The sequence below is a fragment of the Lycium ferocissimum genome, chromosome 11 (assembly GCF_029784015.1).
Source record: "Lycium ferocissimum isolate CSIRO_LF1 chromosome 11, AGI_CSIRO_Lferr_CH_V1, whole genome shotgun sequence".
Taxonomy (NCBI): Eukaryota; Viridiplantae; Streptophyta; class Magnoliopsida; order Solanales; family Solanaceae; genus Lycium; species Lycium ferocissimum.
In genome coordinates this window covers 52,135,670-52,158,361 of record NC_081352.1, presented here as the reverse complement: position 1 = coordinate 52,158,361, position 22,692 = coordinate 52,135,670, and positions in this window count along the sequence as shown.

Here is a 22,692-nt window from a genome sequence, read left to right as displayed (position 1 = left end):
GGCTCCCAATATCATCAACAGTACAAAAATGATGAGCATACCTCGTATGCCCAACGCAATCGGCACCTGTTACACTTTCTTGTTTACTTTCCCTTTTAATCTTTCAACTTGTATTTCGATCGTACATCGGCACCTTACCCGACATATATCTTTCATACCTTTGCTTACCTGCGTACTTCGTAACTTCCAACATCATCAGTCACTTCCTTCTGTCGATGTCGTCCTTCGTCGAAATCAAAGGTTAGTATCGAAATCTCATTTCCTATGACTTGGCTCTATGGCACGATCTAAGATGTGAAAGAAGAGTAACCACCCTAGATGCCCCGTAGCCTCCTGTTTATAAATGTGGCGCGCTTCACACAATAAACAGGACTCTACTGGATACGACTTTGCAGACAACCCCTAGGACGAACTGCTCTGATACCAATTTGTCACACCCTAATTTCCGATAGGGCATGATGGGCACCCGACCCTTACTTAGGCCCGAGCGAACCCGCTGACTCTCATTATACTCATAATCATGCTGGGCCCTTAGGTCATGACAGAATGCATAAGGAAAGCTTTTCAAAGAACAACATACTTTCCGTCTTTTTCAAATCAAATAAAATCTGTAATCATAACAAATATGTAACATAATGCATAATGATACATCGACTTACATAGCCGCTTACAAAACTAACATATTATATACACGACACTGTCTGCAAAGTCTCTAACATAACTCCAGATACTATAACAAAAGCACTCTGACTCGGCGGACTCGGGAAGGAATGGAGCTCGCCAATCCGAAATGAACATCTTCTAATATCCGTAGGTACCTGCATGGCATAAAACGCAGCCCCCGAAGAAAGGGGGTCAGTACGGAATATGTACTGAGCATGTAAAGCGTGAAATACAGTAACAGAGTCATAACTGAGATAAAAGTATAGAAGCAAGGACAACAATCAGAATATCCGACCTGCTTACTCTTAAACTCAAACCATGCATAGCAATATCATACCCAACCTGTCATGGGGCTTAGTGACACAATCAGACAATCATTCTGCACATGTGTATACATATAGCGTGTCCCGGCCCTCTAATGAGGGACTCGGTAAGTAAGATCATATTACCATCATACATATACATATAGCGTGTCCCGGCCCTCTAATGAGGGACTCGGTGAATAGCGTGTCCCGGCCCTCTAATGAGGGACTCGGTGAATAGCGTGTCCCGGCCCTCTAATGAGGGGCGCGATGAATAGTACGGTGGGTTCGTGCACGAAAGCATGTCCCGGCCGGGACTCACCGAAAGATGTAACGACCACGCACGAACGGTTGTAGTAAGTAACCACATACACATAAATCATCATTTCAGACTCAACGGATAAATAGACAAATCGATGCTCGAGTATCAGACGATAGTCATATCAAATCCGTTCTAAACATCATTAGGGCTGCATTAAAAGAAATTTGAGGGATCGTAGACACGTATCAAGCCAACCCGAGCCCGCCCATGAAAGTTACGGGCATTATACGTTATAGAATCATTAGCGAGCATATCAAAGCAATCCGGTTCTTTCTATGAAAGTTACGGACATTTTTAGACATAGGATCTTTTAAGAACGAAAATTCTTTTTGCAATATTTGAAATTTCATCATACATAAGACTTAAGGACCATAGTCCGACCATATGAAGAATGTTAACATCAAGAAGCAAATAAAAATCGTAAACATGCTCGGACTTTAAGAATAGAGTTACCCCAAGGCTCGTAAAATATCATAACTTACTTACGTCTAGGACATGCCAAAAGAAAAGAAGGATAAGCTTTACATACCTCGCCTGCTTCCTAAGCTATTCCGAACTTAAGTCTCGGCTTCTCAAAATCTACAATATCATCGTTAGACACCAAGCATTAGTCATAAGCACTTAGGAATTCAATTCTAGGCTGACACTTTATTTACACACACATTTCCCCTATAAATTCAACAACCCCGAGAATTCAACTCGGCCAAATCATCAACAACAATACCAACAACCATACTAACAATATCAATAATCAATTCCAAACACATTCTAACATTAGTAATTCTTTCCCATATGATTCGACGACATTCCATTACATCCAATTCAGCTACATACTTTCAAGCTAACATCGACGCTCATACATTCAAGTATTAATCCGAGACCATTCAAACAAGATTCAAGATCATTCCAACCAATCCGTACAATATTCAAAACAACCCATCCATACACTACTCCACCCGAAACTTCCCAATTCCAATAAGAATAACAACAACACATTTCTTTCTTTCAAATTCATGAACTACACCAACAATTCACACATTAACAACATTATCTTCATAAATACAAGAAACTATATTTAATTCACATTGGCTTCCAAAACAGCCCACACACGATTGTAACTTTAATTTGAGCCATTAAACTTTCATTTGCATCATAGAATCCACAACACAACAACCCAAACATACTAAATAAAATTAGTTCTTCACTCCTACATAACATCACATACACACGGCCAAGCCTCAACATACAAACTTTCATCAACTTCATTCACTTCTACATCCTACAACATACACAAATCATCCATAATATATAAAAAGAGGATTAAACCTTACCTTCTTCACTCCACCTCTTCACTCGGCTAGGGTGGTATTTTGCAAGGATGAAGAGTTTGCTTGCTCCAACAATTATCCCATGTTAATAAGGACCTTCCACTTGGTAGCAAATCTAGAAGGAAATATTTTTCTTGATCACTCTCATGGCCTTGGATTCGGCCAGCCATGGCCGATTGTTTTTCTCCTTTCTTTTTTTTTCTCCATTTTTCCTAAGTTTCTAGAATTGGAAAAAGATGAATAAGTCTTGCTTTGTCATGACTTATACATATATATATACTTAGCTCCCACAAATATATGATGTACACATGTTCCATTTCATGGCTTGAAAATATTGGCCAACCATGGGTGGGGCCCACACCATACCCCACGGCCACATGGCCATTTGGTCACTTTATGAAATATTTTTTTCCAACTCTTGGCCCCTAGTTTTCCTTATTCCAAATTTACCCTTAATACTCCATACCAATAGAAAGATGAATATGCAACTTATGCACTCTAACAAAATCGGAGGAAAATATAACCTTGCCTTTAACTTGTCGCAACCAACTTAAAATATTCCAGCGTACAAAATACGGGATATAACACTATGTGAGTTAGAAATGGTAGATTTTGATGTAATCATGGGCATGGACTGGTTATATTCATGTTATGCGTCAGTTGATTGTAGAACCAAAGTTGTAAATTTCAAGTTTCCTAATGAGTCAGTCTTAGAGTGGAAGGGTGATTCAGTAAGTCCTAAGGGTAGGCTTATTTCTTACCTCAAGGCAAGAAAAATGGTGTCTAAGGGTTATATCTATCATCTCGTTCGGGTTAGGGATTCAGCTTCGCAGACCCCAACTCTTCAGTCAGTCTCTGTTGTTAATGAGTTTCCAGAAATCTTTCCCGAGGATCTTCCCGAAATCCCTCCTGATAGGGAAATTGATTTCGCAATTGACCTACTCCCAGGTACGAAGCCTATATCTATTCCACCTTATAGGATGTCTCCAGCTGAATTACGAGAGCTTAAGGCTCAACTCAAAGATCTTCTAGACAAGGGTTTTATCCGACCCAATGTCTCTCCATGGGGTGGCCCTTTTTGTGTGCAAGAAAGATGGTTCTTTGCGTATGTGCATTGACTATCGCCACCAATAAAGTCACGATCAAGAACAAATACCCTCTTCCACGAATAGATGACTTATTTGATCGGCTTCGGTGCCCAATGTTACTCCAAGATAGATCTCCTGGTCGGATTACCATCGAGCTTAAGGTTAGGGGACAAGATATTCCTAAGACAGCCTTTAGAACCAGATATGGTCATTTCGAATTCTGTGTCATGTCCTTCGGTTTGACCAATGCCCCAGCAGCATTTATGGACTCCATGAATGGAGTCTTCAAGCCATATCTCGACCTCTTTGTCATTGTCTTCATAGATTATATCTTCATTTACTCCCGTAGTGAGGCCGAGCATGCAGAACACCTTCGTATAGTTCTTCATATTCTCAAGGACCGCAAGTTGTATGCAAAATTCTCTAAGTGTGAATTTTGGCTCAAGTCAGTAGCCTTTTTAGGTCATGTGATTTCTGGTGAGGGTGTTTAGGTTGACTCTCAGAAGATTGAGGCCGTTAAGAATTGGCCCAGACCCACATCAGTTTCAGATATCCGCAGTTTCTTGGGTCTAGCAGGCTATTACCGACGTTTCGTAGAGGGGTTTTCATCTATTTCAGCACCATTGACCAAGTTGATGAAGAAGGAAGTTAAATTTCAGTGGTCAGATGCCTGTGAGCGCAGTTTCGAGGAATTGAAAACGAGATTGACTTCAGCGCCAGTTTTGACTCTACCAGAGGGAACCGAAGGGTTCGTGATTTATTGTGATGCTTCGAGAGTTGGTCTCGGATATGTCTTAATGCAGCATAGTAAGGTGTTAACTTATGCATCTCGTCAGCTCAAGGTTCACGAAAATAATTATCCAACTCATGACCTAGAGTTGGCAGCTGTAGTTTTTGCACTTAAGATATGGCGTCATTATTTGTATGGAGTGCATGTTGATATTTTCACAGATCATAAAAGCCTGCAGTATATCTTCAAGCAAAGGGAGCTGAATCTTAGACAAAGGAGATGGCTCGAATTACTTAAGGATTACGATGTGGATATTCTTTACTATCCGAGAAAAGCGAATGTTGTAGCTGATGCTCTTAGTCGGCGTTCCATGGAAAGTTTAGCCCACGTGGACGTAGATAAGCGAGTTATGACAAAGAAAGTTCACCATTTGGCCAATCTTGGAGTTCGACTTTTGGACTCCGAGAATGGTGGTATGGTTGTTCAGAATAGGGCTCTTTCCTCTTTAGTCGTTGACGTCAAGGAGAAACAGTTTAATGATCCCTACTTGTTGCAGCTGAAAGAGGGGATTCACAAGAATAAGATGACGACTTTTGAACAAGGGGGGAGATGATGGTACCTTGAGGTACCGAGGTAGATTGTGTGTTCCAGATGTAGATGGGCTCAGAGAGCGAATCATGTCAGAAGCTCACAATTTCAGGTATTCCATTCACCCAGGTTCCACTAAGATGTATCATGATCTTAAAGAAATTTACTGGTGGAACGATATGAAGAAGAATGTGGTAGATATTGTAGCTAAGTGTCCGAATTATTAGCAAGTGAAAGCCGAACACCAGAGGCCTGGTGGCTTGGCTCAGAATATTGATATTCCTGTCTGGAAATGGGAAATGATCAATATGGACTTTGTATCAGGTCTACCTCGTTCATCTAGGAGACATGACTCTATTTGGGTGATCGTTGACAGGCTTACTAAGTCGGCGCACTTTTACCGGTCAAGACCACGGATTCGGCGAGAAGATTATGCCAAGGCTGTATGTTAATGAAATTGTCGGATTGCATGGGACCCCGGTGTCCGTTATTTCGGATCGTGGTGCTCGGTTCACGGCGAACTTCGAAATCCTTTCGAAAGGATTGGGTACCAAGGTGAACCTCGCCACGACTTTTCATCCACGGACGGATGGCCGGGCGGGGAGCGTACTATTCAGACTCTGGAGGATATGTTGAGAGCATGCGTCTTGGATTTCAAAGGTAATTGGGATGATCACTTGCCTCTCATCGAGTTTTCCTATAATAACAGTTATCATGCTAGCATTGGGATGGCACCGTTTGAAGCTCTGTATGGGCGAAGGTGTAGATCACCAATTGGTTGGTTCGAAGTTGGTGAAGCAGAGTTGTTAGGACCAGATTTGGTTTATCAGGCTATGGAGAAAGTCAAGTTAATACAGGAGCGTTTGAAAACGGCTCAGAGTCGCCAGAAGTCTTATACAGATGTGAGGCGAAGGGACTTAGAATTTTCAGTTGATGATTGGGTATTCCTTAAAGTCTCACCCATGAAAGGTGTTATGAGATTTGGCAAGAAAGGGAAGCTCAGTCCCAGATATATTGGACCTTATAGAATTCTGCGAAAGGTCGGTCTAGTAGCCTATGAACTTGAGTTGCCACAAGATTTGGCTGTTGTACATCCCGTGTTTCATGTGTCCATGTTGAGGAAGTGTGTAGGAGACCCGTCGTTGATTATTCCTGCTGATACTATAACAGTTAAGGATGGGTTGACTTATGAGGAGATCCCCGTAGCCATTCTTGACCGTCAGGTTCGCAAGTTGAGAACTAAGGAAGTAGCCTCAGTGAAAGTCCTGTGGAGGAGCCAGAAGGTTGAGGAAGCTACATGGGAAGCCGAGGAGGATATGAAATCCAAGTACCCATTTTTGTTTGAACAGCAAGCAAAGAACTCTCAAGGTAATTTTTCATAACCCATGTCATGTTATGTTTCACGCTCATGTCATGTATCCAGCGCTCATGTTTCATGTCTCATGCTAGAGTATCCATGTTTTCATGTAATCACATCATTTCATGTCTTATGTTTCATGTCATGTTTTCTTCACATTCGTGTATTCAAGCCATGCCCAGCCATATTCTTAACCATGACCCATCATTCGAGGATGAATGATCCTAAGGGGGAGATATTGTAACACCTCGTATCTTTAACCTAAGCTTTGACCATGATCCTAGACTTAGAAAATCAGATAAAGGATGTGAGAATTGGAATTTCCCTATTCAGTTGTAAGATGGGGGTTTACGCCCATGAACAGTGACCGTATTTCAGTATACGGGCCGTATTTCAAAACATAAACTGGTACCAAGGATTTTTGAGCATTCTGGAATTTGGCATTTGGATGTTACATTGTTAAAGACGAACCGTATTTCAAAATATGGCCCGTATTTCAAAATATATTTAGAATTTGGGAAAACTTCCTTGATGAAAGTTGTAGAGCTTTGAAATACTTTTCCAACGATATATTATGGGGGTCAAACGGACATCTGTACAAAGAATTATAGCCATTTTACTGAAGAGACGCAGTGCAGTCCATTCGGAATACAGACCATATTTCAAAATACGGCCCGTCTTTCAAAATACGGCCAGTACCTTGCTGGACGTAAACTGCAATTTTCCAGAACACTATATATTCGTCCATATCAGTTCAAATCATTATTTTTCATTCCTTCAAGCCCTAGATCGACCTCCTACCCTCTTCCATCATCAAGAACACCAAGGTAAGCCTACTCTAATTATTTCAAGTTAATTCTAATACATATCCTTGTAATCTAAAACAAGAAATCATCATTCCTAAAACTAGGGTTTTCAACAAAACTCATTTCAAGGTTCAAGGATTCAAGATTTTGGAAATCCTCTTCAAAGCTCAAGTCTTTAATTCAAGTTTTGGAGCGACTAAGGTATGTAGAACTTCCATCCACATGTGGGAATCTCTACGTTCTTCCCCATACTCCGTTTCTTGATATCCATGAAGTTCAAACCCCAGGGCATTAAACCCAACATATTGGTAGCCCATAGTTATGTATTTATGTATATGAATTTTGTATCTACATTCGTTATTGTATTCCTAATCTTCCATTACGATTATTAGGAACCCTAGCTTAATTTATGGATCATGAATTCTTCCTCATATGTTCTCATTATGTTTATATGAAAATTTATGATTTTATGTAATAAGTTACAAGCATGTTTTCAAGTCAATTATATATATAATTATGAACTATTGTTATTACTCATGAATCAAGAACATGTTTGCAATACTATGACAAGTTATCTTATGAAACCATATTACAAGATATTTCATGAAACCATGTTACAAGTTATTTCGTGAAATCATGATTACAAGTTATTTCACGAAAATCATGGGCTTCTTAGCCAACTATATCATGTTCATATTTTTGGGATTTGCTCAGTTAATCGAGAAGGCTCAGATAGCCTGAAACTACGTAGCCACCGTAGGATAAGGGTTGTCAACAAGGAGGCAACACCTTCATTATGCAGTTTGGATCCTTACATGCTATTATTACTTAAATCTCATATCCCTGGCAAGGTGTGAGTGTTCTGCTGGTAGGACGCAAGTACCAGACCATGTTGTCGGTTATACTATAGCATTCCCCACATTACAAGCAGTTTTATATACATGTATTTCCATTGATTTACTGGTTTTCGGACTTTACTCAAGTTTCATACTCATGTTCGAAGTTACATTCGGTTTCGGTTCATGTCCTATACCTATGTTGTGTCATGTTCTTCATTTCGACAAGTTTTACATACTAGCACTATTCACCATGTACTAACGTCCTTTTTGCCCGGGCACACTTCACGCGTGCGGATACCGATTTTCGAGGAGCATACACTTGCGCGATGGGATCACCTTAGGTTATCGAACTTATTGGTAAGCCCCACTCCTCTCGGGGTTCAACATGGAGTCCGTATTAGTATGCGGTTTATGGTAGTCCGGGGCCATGTCCAGGTAGTTAGTATTCGGACATGTTTTACGAGGTTTCATAGACGGATATTAGTTCACGAGTCAGTTATGCTTTTATGTTTGCAGACTATTACGTTTTCATGAATTTTCATGCTATGAGATAATTTCAAGACTTTATTCCGCAAATTATATTTTTCATGATTCATTTAAATTGCATCATATAGATTATATTATTTTGATGCCCATGTTGACAAGCAAGCCATGAGGTTCGCTCGGACACATGCAAGCAAGGTTCGAGTGCCGTGTTACGCCCAGGCCATGGTTCGGGGTGTGACAAGAACTATTGGTGGCGTCGAATGAAGAGAGATATAGTTGATTTCATGGCTAAGTGTGGGAATTATCAGCAAGTTAAGTATGAGCACCAGCGACCCGACGGTGTACTTCAGAGTATGCCCATTCCCGAGTAGAAGTAGGGGAGGATTGCCACGGATTTTGTTGTGGGTCTTCCTAAGACCCTTGGCAAGTTTGATTCTATTTTGGGTGATAGTTGATCAGTTGACTAAGTTCGCTCATTTTGTTCTGGTTCAGATTTGTTATACCGTGGAGAAGTTAGCCAAGTTGTACATTCGGGATATTATGAGGTTACATGGGGTTCCTATTTCTATCGTATTCGATAGGGGTACTATCTTCACTTCCCATTTTTAGAAGGCTTTTCATGAGGAGTTAGGTACCCGATTGGATCTCAGTATAGCTTTTCACCCCCAGACTAATGGGTAGTCCGAGCGGACCATTCAGGTGCTCGATGATATATTGAGAGCTTGTGTTATTGACTTTAGTGGTCATTAGGACCAGTTCTTGCCGTTGGCAAAGTTTGCGTACAACAATAGTTATCATTTGAGTATTGACATGGCACCTTTTGAGGCTTTATATGGTAGGAGATGTAGATCTTCGGTTGGCTGGTTTGATGGGTTCGAGTTTCGACCTTGGGGTACAAATCTGTTGAGAGATTCCCTTAATAGAGTAAGAGTTATTCAGGCCATGCTTTTGGCAGCTCAGAGTCGGCAGAAGATGTATGCGGACCGAAAGGTCTGAGATCTAGAGTTTGTTGTTGGTGACCAGGTTCTATTGAAGATTTCACCCATAAAGGGTGTTATGAGGTTTGGGAAGAGAGGTAAGTTGAGTCCGAGGTATATTGGCCCATTTGAGATTATTGACTGTGTGAGTGATGTTGCTTATGAGTTGGCTTGCCGCCAGGCTTGGCCGGGATTTCATCCGGTTTTTCACATTTCTATGCTGAAGAAGTACCATGCCGATGGTACATACATTGTTAATTAGGATTCGATATTGCTAGATGAGAATTTGACCTATGAGGAGAAACCTTTTGCAATCTTAGATAGGCAGGTTCGAAAGTTGAGGTCGAAGGAGATTTTATATGTGAAGGTGCAACGGGAAGCACAGTTCTATTAAGGAGGCTAATTAGGAGACTGAGTCTGATATGCGTAGCCAATACCCCCAGTTGTTCATTGATTCTGGTACTTTTTTGCTCTTTTCCCTTCTTGGCTCGGGGACGATCGATGGTTTAATTGGTATATGATGTAACGACCCGCTTGGTCGTTATAGTATTTTCATCACTTCTGACCCTTTCCCGAGCTTGGTTAGCTCACTTTTGACCCGAGGGGACCATTGAAATGCTTCTCGAGGTGTTCAAGCCACTTTTTGTGAAATTTGGGCTTAAAGCGAAAAAGAGTTGACTCAAAGTTAACTTTGGGTAAACGGACCTTTTTTAGAAATTCATCAATTTCGAGAGGTCTGGATGGCCTTTTAAAACTTGTGTGTATATCTGGTTCTGTTCCCAATGCACTCGGGTGCATTTTGGGACTTGGGTTAGGAAATTGAAATTGAGGTATTGGGAGTTGACTCGGTCAATAAGATCTCCGTTGGAAATTTCGAGGTCATGAGCGAGTTCATAGCATGTTTTTATATGTGTCTGTGTATGTGATTTGTGAGCAGATGTCCTTGGGTATTAGTCGGGATTTCGGTTTGAGCTTGAGATTATTTTTGAGAAAATTATGTACTGGTGTTCGCCTTGGCAGTACCAGTACCGCCGTAGCGGTACCACTAGGGCAGTGGTGCTGGCCGCTGTGGCGGCCCAGTGACTCTGCAGTAGATCGTCTCAGCGGTCTGAGTGGATGTCGGGACGGTACCACCGCAGCGGTCCCGATGCCGCCGTAGTGGTATCGGGCTGAGTCATTCATTTATTGTATTTTTAAAAAGCCCTAAGTGCCTCATTATTTTCCATTCTGAAAATTGAGTTGTTGAGAGCTTTTCTAGAGGATTCTTAGAGAAGATTCTTAGTGGTGAGTCTTTCTAATCTCTTTGCCATTCCATTATTTCTTATCATCTTAGAATCCCTTCTCTTGTTAAGTTCATTAAGTGATGAAGATTAAAAGTCGGTTTAATGAATATTCTATCTTGGGTTCTAAGTCATGAATTGTTGGTTGAGTTAGTTTCCATAAACATTGAATTGATGATTAGAACCCTTATTTCGTAACTTTTTCCTAATTAAAGGCTAATTTGCGGATTTAGGAGTTAGGGTTTATACCCATATTTGGGAGTTTTGCCTTGAATTCGAAATTGAGTAAATTGTTGGTTATTCTAGCTTAATATTGATGGGAATTGATCATCTAGAGGTTTAATTTCATGTTGGGACCTTTATATCCCTAATTTCACCTTTCTAGTTCATAAACCCTATTCCTTAGGTTGGGGATTTGGGTCTTGATAGAAATAGGGTTTGTTTTGATGTCCTTCTTGAGTCTAATTCCATGATTCGAATATGCATTCCATGATTCGAATATGCATTCCATGATTCGAATATGCTTAGACTTTCTTGATATCGAGGCTCAGCGGAAAGGAAAGGCTAAGGAGTGATTGTTGTTCGGCCTTCCAGGTAGGTTACGGTTTGCCTTTGGTAAGACTTCGTTTAGCGAAGTATATATTTAGACGATATTGTCGGAGAATACATGTAAATCTTTGGGTATGAAGTTGGGTTGGATACTGTCTTAGGTTGGGCCTTGTTGTGTGATTAGGGCTAGCCACCCCGTTGTGTTATGACTTGATTTATTCTATTGTTGTTGGCTTGATGCCGTGTGGTGATAGTGGATATTGGAAACTATTGATATATCTTGTTCCTGATATTGTGGTACCTTACTTGTTGATGTTGATACAAGGATAGTGCTCTATACGACTTGTGTAGTCTTTTCATGATATTGTTGGGGTACCTATGCTTGGTACTTGAGATTTTGATCTGATCATTGTTGTTGAATCAAATATTGCACGCGTTGACTCATACATGGCACGCATTCTCATCCTTCATGATATATTGTCGATACATTGATAATACTTGAGGAAACATTGTGATGAGCTAGGCTCAGTTTAGATGAGAGTGACATGAGGACCAATATCCGATGATTGTTCTGGAATCGTGTGAGTGGTAGCGGTATCCGAGGTTGTTGCCGGACCGTGAGGTACATGGACTACGCAGGTCCCCCTGGGTGGTGCTGATGAAAATCCTCCGTGGGCAAAGATCCGTAGTCTCGTCTGTCTATTGGGCAAAGATCCGGGACAAGTAGTACTTAGACTTCGCCAGTCACCCTGGGTTATGCTACCGAGATGTTGATACTTCCGTCCAGAGTACATGTGTACATAGCATTGCATTCATACATTATTGCATTTGCAATATGGCTTATATTGTGATGGTTTGCTGATTTACTTGTGTTATTTGGAGTCGGATTAGATATATTGAGACTTTGCATATTTGGGTTTAGATGCTACAACCTAGGTGATAATGTGTACCCGATTCTGACTTGTGTTTGACTTATACTTGTTGATTTGTCTGCTTATCTTTCTTTAATTTCTGGATTATGTTAGCTAAACTTAGTCGACCTTTGATACCTACTAGTACTGTGATTTTGTACTGACCTGCACTTGCTACATTCTTTTATGAATGTAGAACTCCAGGTTGGATCTACTTCCGTCTCCCGTGGTTGATAGTCGCTATCAAGGTTGCTTAGAGTCTACAAGGTGAGCACGAGATGTCCGCTGCCTTGAAGATTCTTCTTATTTGTGTCCTACTTTCCATCTAGAGACATATTCAGACTTGATATATTTTTCATATTCTAGACTTGTATAATTCTAGTTAGATGCTCTAGTATACATTAGACCAGATTCTGGATGTATTTTCTTATTCCGCACTTTTTCTATATGATTATCGTCAGACATACGTAATTTATTCTCTTCCGGTTATTTAATTATTTATTTACGTTTTTATTGTCGTTGGTTGAGGGTTCGCTTATCTAGGTGGGAAAGGTAAGTGCCCGCATGACTTAGCTAAATTAGGTCGTGACAGTAGTAGGTTAAGTAACTGCAAAGCAATGGACTATAACATTTAATACTACTAGTTAAGTGAGACCTCACAATAAAGTGAATTTGAATTTATACTTTGAGTGGCAAATGGGTGGAAAATAGGGGTAAGGGGGAAACATTTGAAGAAAACAATTAGCAAATAGGGGGTGGCCCGCGCACAAGCACATCCGTCTCCTCCCAGGCCCCCACTCCTCCTTTTCTACTAGCAAAAAATAGCCAAACGGAGAAAAGGAATCTCTCCTATTTCCTTTCTACTGCTACTAATACCAATAATTTTTGCCAGAATAAGTTTTTACTATATCTTGTGTATATAATAATTTTGCCACTCCTATTTCTGTGGATTTTATGTTTACAATAATTTTACCACTCCTATTTCTGTGGATATGAATTTCGGTATTTCAATATTCCATTTTCTCGCTTTATTTGGAAAATTATCTTTTATACCATAAGACATGTTAGGACGTTACGAGGAGACAATCTAGTTATATTACACTATGCCGTGGAATACTTTGAGCTAATATGATTCTACTTTTAAACTCATTATTTTGACTATAAAGTTCTGACATTGTAATGCTTAAGACTCAATTAGTTTTAAATTTCATTTACTATTAAATTCACAAAAAGGTGGTGGAATGTCGAAGAAAACAATAGTAATAAAGGTGGAATCCAAAGTAAATTTTTTGGCACGTCTCTTAGTAATAGGTTAAGTAACTGCAAAACAATCAACTATAACATCTAATACTATTAGTTATGCGAGGCCTCACAACAAACTGAATCTGAATTTATACTTTGAGCGGCAAATCGGTGGAAAGTAGGGGTAAGGGGGCAACATTTGAAGAAAATAATTCGCTAATAGGGGGTGGCCTGCCCACAAGCACAGCCACCTCCTCACTGGCCCCACTCCTCCTCTTCTACAAGAAAAAAATAGCCAAACGAAGAAAAGGCGCCACTCCTATTTCCTTTCTCCAACTACTAATACCAACCATTTTTCCCAGGATAAGTTTTTACTATATTTTGTGTATACAATAATTTTGCCACTCCAATTTCTGTGGATTTTGTGTATATAAAATTTTTACCACTCCTATTAATGTGGATATGAATTTTGGTATTTCTATATTCCTTGTTCTTGCTTTATTTGGAAAATAATCTTTTATACCATATGACATGTTAGGACATTACGAGGAGAAAATCTAGTAAGATTACACTATGCCGTGGAATAATTTGAGCTAATATGATTCTACTTTTCAGCTCCTTATTTTGACTGTAAAGTTCTGACACCTTGATGCTAAAGACCCGATTAGATTTAAATATCATTTACGATTAAATTCACTAAAAGTTTGTGGAATGTCGATGAAAACAATAGTAATAAAGGTGGAATCCGAAGAAATTTTTTTGGCACATCTGTTAGTAGTAGGTTAAGTAACTGCAAAGCAATGAACTATAACATCTAATACTAATAGTTATGTGAGCCCTCACATCAAAGTGAACCTGAATTTATACTTTGAGTGGCAAATGGGTTGAAAGTAGGGGTAAGGGGGCAACATTTGAAGAAAACAAATCTCTAATAGGGGTGGCCCGCCCACAAGCACAACCACCTCCTCATTGGCCCCCACTCCTCCTCTTCTACTAGCAAAAAATAGCCAAACTAAGAAAAGGCGTCTCTCCTTTTTCTTTTCTACTGCGGCTAATACCAATCATTTTTGTTAGAATAAGTATTTACTATATTTTTTGTATGCAATAATTTTGCCACCCCTATTTCTGGGTATTTTGTGTATAGAATAAATTTACCACTCCTATTTTTGCGGATATGAATTTCATTATTTCTATATTTCACTTTCTAGCTTTATTTGGAAAATAATATTTTATTCAATAAGGCATGTTACGACACTACGAGGAGAAAAGCTAGTAATATTACACTATGTCGTGGAATGATTTGAGCCAATATGATTCTACTTTTCAAATCATTATTTTGATTCTAAAGTTCTGACACCGTGATGCTTAAGACTCGATAGCTTTATATTTCTTTTACTATTAAACTCCGAAGAAAACAATAGTAATAAATGTGGAATCCGAAGTAAATTTTTTGGCACGTCTCTTAGTAGTAGGTTAAGTAAAGCGCAAAGTAATGAACTATAACATCTAATACTACTAGTTATGTGAGGCCTCACAACAAACTGAATCTTAATTTACACTATGCCGTGGAGATAATCTAGTAATATTACACTATGCTGTGGAATAATTTCAGCTAATATAGTTCTACTTTTCAACTCATTATTTAGACTGTAAAGTTTTGACACCGTGATGCTTAAGACCCGATTAGTTTTAAATTTCTTTTACTATTAAATTCACTCAAAGGTGGTGGAATGTCGAAGAAGACAATAGTAATAAAGGTGGAATCCAATGTAAATTTTTTGGCAAATCTCTTAGTAGTAGGTTAAGTAACTGCAAAGCAATGAACTATAACTTAAATACAACTAGTCATGTGAGGCCTCACATTAAAGTAAATCTGAATTTATACTTTGAGTGTAAAATAGGTGGAAAGTAGGGGTAAGTGGGCAACATTTGACGAAAACAATTCTTAATAGGGGGTGGCCCACCCACAAGCTCAGCCACCTCCTCATTAGTCCCTACTTCGCCTCTTCTACTAGTAAAAAATAGCGAAACGAAGAAAAGGCATCTCTCCTATTTCCTTTCTACTGCAACTAATAACAATAACTTTTTTCAGAATAACTTTTTACTAGATGTTGTGTATATAATACTTTTGCCACTCCTATTTCTGTGGATTTTGTGTATACAATAATTTTACCACTCCTATTTGTGTGGATATTAATTTCGGTATTTCTATATTCCATTTTCTCGCTTTATTTGGAAAATAATCTTTTATACCATAAGAAATGTTAGCACATAACGAGGAGAAAATCTAGTACTATTACACTATGCCGTGGCATAATTTGAGCCAATATGATTCTACTTTTCAACTCATTATATTGATCCTAAAGTTCTGACACCGTGATGCTTAAGACCCGATTACTTTTAAATTTCTCTTACAATTAAATTCACTAAAAGTTTGTGGAATGTCGAAGAAAACAATAGTAATAAAGGTGGAATCCGGAGTAAATTTTTTTGCACATCTCTTAGTAGTAGGTTAAGTAACTGCATAGCAATGAACTATAACATCTAATACTACTAGTTATGTGAGGCCTCACATCAAAGTGAATCCAAATTTATACTTTGAGTGGCAAATGGGTGGAAAGTAGGGGTAAGGGGGCAACATTTGAATAAAACAATTCTCTAATAGGGGGTGGCCCGCCACAAGCACAACCACCTACTCAGTGGCCCCCACACCTCCTCTTTTACTAGCAAAAAATAGCCAAACGAAGAAAAGGCGTCTCTCCTATTTCCTTTCTACTGCTACTAATACCCATAACTTTTTCCAGAATAAGTTTTTACTATATTTTGAGTATATAATAATTTTGCCACTCCTATTTCTATGGATTTTGTGTACATAATAATTTTACCACTCCTATTTCTGTGGATATGAATTTCGGTATTTCTATATTCCATTTTATCGCTTTATTTGGAAAATAATATTTTATACCATAAGAAATGTTAGGACGTTACGAGGAGAAAATCTAGCAATGTTACACTATGTCGTGGAATAATTTGAGCTAATATGATTCTACTTTTCAACTCATTATTTTGACCGTAAAGTTCTGACACTGTGATGCTTAAGACCCGATTAGTTTTAAATTTCTTTTTGTTTTGAATTCACTAAAAGGTGGTGGAATGTCGAAGAAAACAATAGTAATAAAGGTGGAATCTGATGTAAATTTTTGGCACGTCTCTTAGTAGTAGGTTAACTAACTGCAAAGCAATGATCTATAACATCTAATACTACTAGTTATGTGAGGCCTCGCATCTAAGTGAATCTTAATTTATACTTTTGAGCGGCAAATGGGTGGAAAGTAGGGGTAAGGGGCAACATTTGAAGAAAACAATTCGCTAATAGGGGGTGGCCCAGCCACAAGCACAGCCACTTCTCACTAGCCCCTACTAGCAAAAAATAGCCAAACAAAGAAAAAGCGTCTCTCCTATTTCCTTTCTACTGCTACTATTGCCAATAACTTTTTCCAGATTAAGTTTTTACTATAATTTGTGTATATAATAATTTTGCCACTCTTATTTCTGTGGATTTTGTGTATATAAAAATTTTACCACTCCTATTACTGTGGATATGAATTTTGGTATTCCTATATTCCTTTTTCACACTTTATTTGAAAAATAATCTTTTATACCATAAGACATGCTAGGACGTTACGAGGATAAAATCTAGTAATATTACACTATGTCGTGGAATAATTTGAGCTAATACGATTCTACTTTTCAACTCATTATTCTGACTGTAAAGTTCTGACACCGTGATGCTTAAGACCGGATTAGTTTTAAATTCTTTTACTATTAAACTTACTAAAAGTTGGTGGAATGTCGAAGAAAACACTAGTAATAAAGGTGGAATCCGAAGTAAATTTTTTGTCTCGTCTCTAAGTAGTAGGTTAAGTAACTGCAAAGCAATGAACGATGACATCAAATACTACTAGTTATGTGAGGCTTCACATTAATGTGAATCTGTATTTATACTTTGAGTGGCAAATGGATGAAAAATACGGGTAAGGGAGCAGCATTTGAAGAAAACAATTCTCTAATAGAGGGTGGCCCGCCCACAAGCGCAGTTATCTCCTCACTGGCCCCCACTCCTCCTCTTCTACTAGCAAAAAGTAGCCAAACGAAGAAAAGGCATCTCTCCTATTTCCTTTCTACTGCTAATAATACCCATAACTTTTTCCAAAATAAGTTTTTACGATATTTTGTGTATATAATAATTTTGCCACTCCTATTTCTGGGTATTTTGTGTATATAGTAATTTTGCCACTCCAATTTCTATGGATATGAATTTCGATATTTCTATATTCCATTTTATCGCTTTATTTGGAAAATAATCCTTTATACCATAAGATCTGTTAGAACGTTACGAGGAGAAAAGCTTGTAATATTACACTATGCCATGGATTAATATGAGCCCATATGATTCTACTTTTCAACTCCTTATTTTGACTGTAAAGTTCTGATACCGTGATGCTTAAGACTCGATTAGTTTTATAATTCTTTTACTATTAAATTCACTAAAAGGTGGTGGAATGTCAAAGAAAAATATCGTAATAAAGATGGAATCTGAAGTAAATTTTTTGGCAGGTCTTTTAGTAGTACGTTAAGTAACTTCAAAGCAATGAACTAATACATCTAATACTACTAGTTATGCGAGGCCTCACATCAAAATGAATCCGAATTTATACTTTGAGTGGCAAATGGGTCGAAAGTCGGGGTAAGGAGGCAGCATTTGAAGAAAACAATTCTCGAATAGAGGGTGGCCTGCCCACAAGCACAACTATCTCCTCACTGGCCACCATTCCTCCTCTTCTACTAGCAAAAAATAGCGAAACGAAGAAAAGGCGTCTCTCCTATTTCCTTTCTACTGCTACTAATACCCATAACTTTTTCCTGAATAAGTTTTTACTATATTTTGAGTATATAATAATTTTTCCACTCCTATTTCTACGGATTTTGTGCACATAATAATTTTACCACTCCTATTTCTGTGGATATGAATTTCGGTATTTCTATATTCCATTTTCTCGCTTTATTTGGAAAATAATCTTTTGTACCATGAGAAATTTTAGGACGTTACGAGGAGAAAATCGATTAATGTTACATTATGGCATGGAATAATTTGCGTTAATATGATTCTACTTTTCAACTCATTATTTTGACCGTATAGTTCTGATACTGTGACGCTTCAGACCCTATTGGTTTTAAATTTCTTTTTGTTTTGAATTCACTAAAAGGTGGTGGAATGTCGAAGAAAACAATAGCAATAAAGATGATATCCGAAGTAAATTTTTTTGCACGTCTCTTAGTAGTAGGTTAACTAACTACAAAGCAATGAGCTATAACATCTAATACTACTAGTTATGTGAGGCCTCACATCAAAGTGAATCTGAATTTATACTTTTGAGCGGCAAATGGGCGGAAAGTAGGGGCTAGGGGGCAACATTTGAAGAAAACAATTCGCTAATAGGGGGTGGCCCACCCACAAGCACAACCACCTCCTCACTGGCCCCCACTCCTCCTCTTCTACTAGCAAAAAATAGCCAAACGAAGAAAAGGCGTCTCTCCTATTTCCTTTCTACAGCTACTATTACCAATAACTTTTTCCAGAATAAGTTTTTACTATATTTTGTGTATATAATAATTTTGCCACTCCTATTTCTGTGGATTTTGTGTATATAAAAATTTTACCACTCCTATTACTGTGGATATGAATTTTGGTATTTCTATATTCCTTTTTCTCGCTTTAGCTGGAAAATAATCCTTTATACCATAAGATATGCAAGGACGTTACGAGGAGAAAATCTAGTAATATTACACTATGCCGTGGAATAATTTGAGCTAATACATTCTACATTTCAACTCATTATTTGACTGTAATGTTTTGACACCGTGATGCTTAAGACCGGATTAGTTTTCAATTCTCTTACTATTAAATTTACTAAAAGTTGGTGGAATGTCGAAGAAAACAATAGTAATAAAGGTGGAATCCGAAGTAAATTTTTTGGCTCGTCTCTTAGTAGTAGGTTAAGTAACTGCAAAGCAATGAACGATGACATCAAATACTACTAGTTATGTGAGGCCTCACATTAAAGTGAATCTGAATTTATACTTTGAGTGGTAAATGGGTGGAAAGTAGGGGAAGGGGGCAGCATTACAAGAAAACAATTCTCTAATAGAGGGTGGCCCGCCCACAAGCACAGCTATCTCCTCACTGCCCCCCCCCCCCTCCTCCTCCTCTTCTACTAGCAAAAAATAGCCAAACGAAGAAAAGCCATTTCTCCTATTTCCTTTCTGCTGCAAAATACACATAACTTTTTCCAAAATAAGTTTTTACGATATTTTGTGTATATAATAATTTTGCCGCTCCTATTTCTGGGTATTTTGTGTATATAGTAATTTTACCACTCCAATTTCTGTGGATATGAATTTCGATATTTCTATATTCCATTCTCTCGCTTTTTTTGGAAAATAATCTTCTATACCATAAGATATGTTAGGACGTTATGAGGAGAAAAGCTAGTAATATTACCCTATGCCGTGGATTAATTTGAGCTAATATGATTCTACTTTTCAACTCCTTATTTTGACTATAAAGTTCTGATACCGTGATGCTTAAGACTTGATTAGTTTTATAGTTCTTTTACTATTGAATTCACTAAAAGATGGTGGAATGTCGAAGAAAAATATTGTAATAAAGGTGGAATCCGAAGTAAATTTTTTGGCAGGTCTTTTAGTAGTAGGTTAAGTAACTGCAAAGCAATGAACTAATAAATCTAATACTACTAGTTATGCGAGGCCTCACATCAAAATGAATCTGAATTTATACTTTCAGTGGCAAATGGGTGGAAAGTAGTGGTAAGGAGCAACATTTGAAGAAAACAATTCTCTAATAGGGGTGTTCCCCCCCCCCCCCCCCACCCCCACCCCAACAAGAACAGCCCGCTACTCACTGGTCCCCACTCCTCCTCTTCCACTAGCAAAAAATTGTGAAACGAAGAAAAGGCGTCTCTCCTATTTCCTTTCTACTGCTACTAATACCCATAACTTTTTCCAGTATAAATTTTCACTATATTTTGAGTATATAATAATTTTTCCACTCCTATTTCTATGGATTTTGTGTACATAATAATTTTACCACTCCTATTTCTGTGGATATGAATTTCGGTATTTCTATATTCCATTTTCTCGCTTTATTTAGAAAATAATCTTTTATACCATAAGAAATGTTAGGACGTTACGAGGAGAAAATCGAGTAATGGTACACTATGCCGTGGAATAATTTGAGCTAATATGATTCTTCTATTCAACTCATTATTTTGACCGTAAAGTTCTGACACTGTGATGCTTAAGACCTGACTAGTTTTAAATTTCTTTTTGTTTTGAATTCACTAAAAGGTGGGGGAATGTCGAAGAAAACAATAGTACTAAAGGTGGAATCCGAAGTAAATTTTTTGGCACATTTCTTAGCAGTATGTTAACTAACTACAAAGCAATGAGTTTTTCACGCCCCGAACGATGGCCTGGGCGAAACACGGCACTCGGTGCCTTACTGCATGTGACCGAGCGAACCACATGGCTTGCTGAATCATCATGAGGCATAACATGAGCGGAATTTAACGTGAATGCATGATGAGCCTTTATAAAATGCAATAAGTCATAATACTTAATCAAAATACTTGTTTAAACATGAGTGCGGAAATAACATAAATGAGCCAAAATGGCTATACGACTCCGAAAGTGTGACATGACATAACTGACTTGTCTAGTCTATGAAACCTCTAACATAAGTCTAAACATGGAAAACATACTCGCTGGGACAAGGCCCCCAGCATACCTTAGATGCATAGCTAATCATTAAATAAAGAGTTGACTAAACCCCAAATGAGATGGGGCTCACCAATAAGCTGATACGAATGCTGTCCTACGAGCGGTGATGTGTCGTCCCGTAACCGCACTGCATCGTGAAATGCAGGCCCCCGGGCAAATAAAAGGGGACGTCAGCACATTGAATGTACTGGTATGTAAAGCAACTGAAGAAATAACATGGGACATGGAATAACATGATAAGAACTGAAACTGAAAACATGATCATGAACATGAGTACATATACATATATATCATGCGTAAAGTATCGTGAGTAGGGAGAGCAGTAAATATAACCGATAACATGGTCTGGTACTTGCGTCCTACCAGCAGAACACTCATACCTTGCCAGGGACATGAGGTTTAATAATATTATGAAAGGATCCAGTCATTATGAGAGATCGTCCGGGACATGGGTGGAGCGATCCTCATCCTACGGTGGCTACGTAGTTTCAGGCTATTTGAAGCCCTCCTCGGTAATTAAAGCAACTCCCAAAAACATGGACATGTAAAATAAGTGGCACTTGCTGCCCATGGTTTTCATGAATATAACTTGCTTGTACATGAATATCATAAATTATAGCTTGCTTGCATGAACTTATAAAACATGTATAGTATTTTCTTGAAAATAGCATAATATATCATAAACTAGCATCCATGAACCCATGGAATGGGATATATGGGTTTTCATAGATTACGGACAGATTCTTAATAATCATAAAGAAATATTAAGAACTCAATGATGGAATTATAACAATTCATACATAATATAATCATGGACATGGACCTAGGGTTATCATGAGCATGGTATAGAAACCCTAGTTTTCGTAAAGAATAATAATTTATGGATTATGAGGCGTGGGGAAAAACAATGATGTTCCCATACGTAGATAGTAACTCTACATACCTGGTAATGCTCCAAACTTGAATTAAAGATTTTAACTTTGAAAAAGATTTCCAAAATCTTGAATTCTTGAACCTTGAGATGGGTTTTCTTGAAAACCCTAGTTTAGGAACAATGATTTCTTGCTTAGATTATTAGAGTATATGTTAGAATTGAGTTGGAAGGGTTTGGATTGACTTACGTTGATATTTTGAATTGTTGCTAGGGCTTGGAATTGTGAATAATGAAATAAAAGAACTGAAGGCTTGAATTTATACAAAAGTGAGGCGGAAATTATATGGACATATTATACGGTCCGTATAAGATGACCATATTTTATCATAGCTGAAAACAGAACGTCGATTTGAAGTTTCATGAAGTACGGACAAGTTATACGGTCTGTATAAAATTATATAGGCCGTATAACAAGTTCGTATAACATGAC